Source organism: Plectropomus leopardus, chromosome 11 (genome assembly GCF_008729295.1).
Source record: "Plectropomus leopardus isolate mb chromosome 11, YSFRI_Pleo_2.0, whole genome shotgun sequence".
Classification (NCBI taxonomy): Eukaryota; Metazoa; Chordata; class Actinopteri; order Perciformes; family Serranidae; genus Plectropomus; species Plectropomus leopardus.
Window position 1 is genome coordinate 28,902,895 of NC_056473.1, and position 6,032 is coordinate 28,908,926.

The following is a 6,032-nucleotide window of genomic DNA, read 5'->3' on the forward strand; positions in this document are numbered from 1 at the left end:
CAGTTCAGTTCAATTCAAAACTTTATTAAGGACTCAGGTCTTAAAGAGGTCCATAGACAATACATAATTATATAAATAAAATAAAATGAAAAAAGGGATATAGAAAGAAAAAATAGTAATAAAACAGATAAAAATACACTTGTTTTTTGGTATCCGATTCATAAATGAATAACAAAAAACCTTTTTTATTTATTTTTTTATTCTGAATTTCAACTCGAATATCAAAACGACAAAGGATACATGGATTGTTGAACATGGGGACGTTTGAAGTGGTGGAGCTTTCCCCCAATCAACCAAGAGACAAATCTGCCAACACTCCCTTTTTTCTCCCGTCAAACCACCGTGAGACACCAACATACCAAATGAATCTCAACATGTAAAGCTATTGTACATAGTGTGTGTAATGAAGTCAATGACTGAGTTGTGAGAAGTGAAAGCTTTTCATTGTGAATCTGAACCTCTTCCATCACATCGTCCCGTTTACCAAAAGTATGTTTGCTGCTATTGTGTACGTACTCTTATCACCTACTATGACTTATTAATTACACAGAAAGCCCAAAAGTACCACTCTCATACTGACAGTAGATCATGAAGCTATTTTACAGTTAATAACAAATTATTCTTATAGCGACTTTTGTTATTCGTATTTCTGTTTTTGTGTAGATAAATATGTATGTTTCTGTGTCGGTCGCCATGTTTGCTTTGAAGGAGTCTGTTTGGAAGTAGAAAAGTGAAAGAGTTCGAGCTGAGGCATTTTATTCAGAGTCGTTCCAGAGATCAGCTGAAGGTCTCAGTGTGCTTCATGTGCGTCTCTCTGATCGCTCCTCACGAGCTCTGCGTTTCTGTGCTCTCGACAAGATGTCCCTGCCTTCTTCCACACACCTGGCCATTCACACAAGTGACCTTTTAAAGGTGCGCCATTGAAACCTCAGAAATTAGTTTTAAAACCCGTAAATGACTAAACATTTTAGTACCTCGGATACCTAGTCTCAAAGTCGATGGTGTTTTTAATGGGTTTTCTGTTAGAAGCCTGAAATAAGATCTGTGGTTAAAACAATCTGAAGAGACTTTCACGTTTTGTTTTATGACGTAAAATACGTCAGTAAATACCCCACTCGTTACCCAAATGCCCCAAACGTTGAAGCTTTTATGTGTCTGAAAACACTATTGCTTACAAATGGCTAAATCACATTGAATATGGCTTACAGCCATGTAGCGATGGCGACACAACAGTAGTGTAGTTCGTTCAAAGCCTTAAGCTCGGTATACGCTGTACGATTTTGGGCTGTCCAAGATGAAAGATGACTAAGGTGAAAGAAACGTGGCGATATCTTTGGTCACGGCTCTAAAAAGATGGTCGTACAGTGAGACACGTTCAAGCGTGGCCATGGTTACAGTCTAACAATCAAAAGATCAAAAGACAGCCGGGGAAAATTCGGACAGTGTCAGAAATTTAGGATGACCATCTCACTGTGTGACTGCTGTTACGACCTTTGTCTACTAAGCAACCAATAGAAATACAGCATGAAATGACGCTCTGACCAGCGCAGTGCTGCTAAATGGTAACAGATGCTAATAGATACTAGCTACTGTTGCAAAATTTGGATGCCAGTTAGCCTCTTTTCCACAGTCACGACCGCGTCTCCTCGTCCTCTTAAGACTTTTTTCGACACACATAAATGCCACTAAAGCTAGAGCTTGATTTGTTTGTTTACATTTTTCTCTTACCACTTCAGAGACATAGATGGATGACGCATGCTGAAGACATTTTGTTCTTGCGTGTTAACGTTTAGTCATAGTCTGCATACATCAAACTGGATGTTGCACAAGTTTTTTAGGATCCATTTTGCTCAGTATAGCTGCTCTAAACTTATGAGATTACTTATAAATTGTTTGTGGGACGCTTAACAATATATTTTTTTTGTTTTTTAATTTCTGATTGCAGTTTAGTTATTGCATTTAGACTTTAGTATCTTAAATTGCGTTCTTTTGTAAGGATTATATTTCTGAACAAAACGTGCAAACATTTGTTCACCACAGAGCTTATTTTCTGCAACAATCAGAAATCCACTGGAAAAATCCCATAGGCTTTTCTACGAGGTAACGACGGCGGGCAACAAATTTTTGACTGACAAAAAACATCATCGTCAGGGCACGCTTTTAGCACAGCAAGGACTGCCAGTAGTGCACCAAGAAGGCGGAGTCTGCAAACCATTTAAAAGGTGCCTCAGCCGCCACGTATGTCCGATAACCCGCTCAGTTCGCGCAGCAATAGTGGCTTGTGCGCCTACCTCGACCACATGGCTGATACAAACACAACAATCGCTCACTGACAGTATATTACAGAGTCGGCCCTAAATAGCAGAGTAAAATACATTTTGCTGTTAACTGAGTGTCATTTTGTGCCATAGTTTTCTCATCAATGCCACAGTAAATCCTGATCGCTCTGCTTTAACGGTGACACCTCATCCTGCTGGAAAATGTTTTCCCCCTCATTCAGGACAGATGCTCCTCCAGACAGTCGGAGAAGCACTTGGTTTGAAGCATACTGAGGCCTTGAGTTGTGCTGACCTCCGTCAGTGTAGTGAAGCTGACCAGTGAACTCTGCTGTGGAGTTTGAATGCTTTCCCACATAAGAAACGTCACCACTGCAAACCCAAAATCAAATGTTTCACTCACATGATGAATAGTTTTTGACCTGATCTTTGCAACACTTTTTTGAGAGCAATGTAACACCCTGTTTTGGTTTGAACATGTTCCCTTTTAACTAGTTTTAAAAATGCATTTAAATGTAAAGTGTGCAAATCCCCATCAGAGCTGCTCTCTGCATGTAGCAGTTTTTTCCAGGATGAGCTGATTAGAATTTGGTGGTCAAAGGTCAAGGTCACAAAAGGTGATAGTCCACAATTTCACAGAGGAACTGTGAATTCAAAACTTCAGGAGTAGCCACCCAACTTTTGAAGAGGTATGCGATGCAATAACACCTCTTGTAGCGCCTGCGGCATCATGCCTTTCTACCAACCTATGGCAAAGCCATGCCATCATGTGACAAAAAAAAGCCAAAAAAAAGGCTTTCCAATGCAGTTTGGTGAAATGTGGCCTTTTTTGAGTCACCTGAAATACCACCTCATATTATTTTGCAATAAATGGGATTTTTTTCTTTTTTAAGACAATGACATTTTTCCATTATTTTATACTCGCAATTTCGTACTATTTGAGGGTTAATTGAAACCTGCCAAGAGAGTTATTTCACCAGCCGCCATATCATCAAAAGACAACACACTAAGCCTCCTTCAAGCTCGCCATCTTTGTGTTACAGTAATGTGTGGACAGCAGAGGTGACTAAAGACATAAATTCACAGGTGTCGATCATTGTGCCCAGCAGAGGTTCATCTGTGTCAGAAAACATAGTTTCCTGACAGAAAAGTATACGAGCGCTGTGGGAGGTTGGAAACTTTTGGAACTGATGCTAAGCGTGTTGCTGTTTCCTGTTGAATCTGCCTCCTGTCAGGTGACAGGCTGGAGATGAATTCACAGATAACTTAGCTGAAGTCGTGTCTGTATGTGTCAGTGGGAACTCTGAGCAGCACAAGTCATTTTCTCTAAAGGGCTGTCGGCCCCGCCTCAAACCACTGTGTCTGTAAAACTCCTTTAAAAACCTGTATTTGTTGTCTCAGTTAAAAATGCTTTGTGTAATTTACACTTGTGACATTTTTTGTATCAAAAGCATTTTTATATAATAAAGGTTCTATTTTAAGGAAGTTTGTTGTGTCCGCTTTGAGTTGAAGCTCAATTAAACTGAGTACATTTATGTATCTACATGATAACCTTTTGAAATGAAGCTTGATTTATTTTTTAAAGCATGAGAACAGCAATAGCAATGTTTGTATTGTTTTTTGTATATATATATATATATATATATATATGGCAGGTATATCTTACATGTCATGTTTTTTAGTTTTTTTGTTTTTAGGGATGCTTTTTATTACAATTTTTATGTGTGTATACTTTTAGATAAGCTACATTGCTCATTAAGCCACAATGCACATTGCACACTGATTTAAAAAAAAAAATTAATATACAATCAAATGTTTTTTTATTGCTTCATCAGTAGCCTACGATTTGGGATACCTTAGTCATTTATTTTAGCTTTTGTGCTTTTTTTTTTCATAGATGTGTGTTAAGATGTGTCATGCCCTTATGTTAGATTGTGATAGTAGCTGCTGTAAGGATTTGTGTCACTGCACCTAAAAATCAATAATGACAGTGATATGGAAAAGTAGGGCTCGTCCGGGATTTGAACCCGGGACCTCTCGCACCCAAAGCGAGAATCATACCCCTAGACCAACGAGCCGCTGTGCGAATTTGTCGCCGGTTAGGTATTAAACCATAAACATGACTCCCCGTCTGTAATGTTATGTAAGGATGCCCTCTGCTGGCTGATACGAGAACCTCATTTTGTGCAAAATTATCTCTGTCATGGTGTCAAAAAAGTCAATGTTGATTAAACTATAACGTAATAACAGGCTTATTCTACATATACTATAATAACTATAAATAACCATTGAAAACTATTCAATCCATTAATTGTTTTCTTATTGCTGGGTAATATATGTGTATTGTTGTCCAATATAAAGTCTTTGTTTGATCACGTGACAAGACGACACAACCTGAGCACACCTGGGCAAAGTAGCTATGCGAGCAAATGCTATGCAAGAAAAGACGAGAAGAAAGAAGAAGAGGAGAAAGTTGCAGAGCTTCCTAAAATAGTTTCTTTTGCTTTTAAACAGCCGTCAGTTTACGGACAGGCCCCTTACCTGCTTTCACAGGTGAGTCGACAAACATGTAGCAGGCAGGCTAACATTAGCAGCAAGCTACATAACGTTGGTCTAAATATTAGTAAAGATAGGCTTTTGTGTAAGATATAAGTTTTAAGATGTGGCATACATGTGTTATGTAGACTAAGCGTACTCGAAAATTCGCGTATCTACCAGTTGGACAATCAGCCTATAAATTATTATGGTAATTTATAGCCTGGTAGATGCTGTCTGTTCGTAGCATTGGTTATCCGTTATATTTACATATTTTCGGTTGCAGGTGTAACCAGTCAGAGACAGAGTCAGAAACATTCAAACAGGTGAGTACAAGTGATTTTTTTTGAGGGGATTTTGGGGTGTCTGTTGGGCTACTGTGCCCCTGTTTCAAAGGTGGTTATTATTTGGGAGTCAGGTAGCTGCCGAGCACCTGTTTCATTGTGTGTGTGTGTGTGTGTACTTTTGTGTGTGTAATTTTGTGGATGAACTGTGCATGTGCCAGCAGCTGAACAGTTTTCGGGACATGGTGTTTATTGAGAAGTATTTCAACTCCCTTGTCTCTTATTTACTGTAATCTCTTGTCTCTGTGTCAAGGAGGAGTGTTGTTGTCTTTGAGTCGTGATGTTGTTCTGAGTTTCAGCAGACAGTTAAAGTTCATCTCCTCTGCTCTCTGCTTTGACTGTCACAGCTCTGTCCATGTTTCTGATCACTTTCTCTTTGACCTCTGAACTCTGCAAATGCAATAGTCTATGTGACACATTCCTGCTGTAAAATGAACAATCATTGTTGGCACTATGTGTATGAGCCTTATTGTGTGTGCATATGTGCTTCTTAACTAAGGAGCCAAAGGGCCCGTTATTACAGCCCTCACTGGGGCCCATCATTACTAACACAGACCACTGGGCTCCCTATTCTACTACATCTTCACCACCCTCTGAAAATACAGTATTTGTCATTAATCGCCAAAGACTTTTCACATTTCTCATTCTTATGTGCACGAGTATCATTTTCACTCAGAACAAGCAGTGGAGGAAGAAGTATTCAGATCCTTTACTTTAGCAAAATTATTACTACTACCCTGCAAAAAATACTCTGTTACAAGTAAAAGTCCTGCATTGGAAATTTGACTGAAGTAAAAGTAAGTCAGTATATAGAGTATAAACAGTAAAAGCACCAAAATGCAGAAAAATCAGCTGTAACAAACAAGCAAAGAGCCCC

At 39.0% G+C, this 6,032-nt stretch overlaps 1 non-coding gene across 1 annotated transcript; it reads right to left on the bottom strand.

Annotated features, from left to right (window-relative positions):
- Window positions 1–4,282: 4,282 nt before the first annotated feature.
- On the bottom strand, window positions 4,283–4,354 carry trnap-ugg. Its single transcript has one exon. It is a non-coding gene; the product is annotated as a tRNA-Pro (tRNA).
- Between the last annotated feature and the right edge of the window lie 1,678 nt (window positions 4,355–6,032).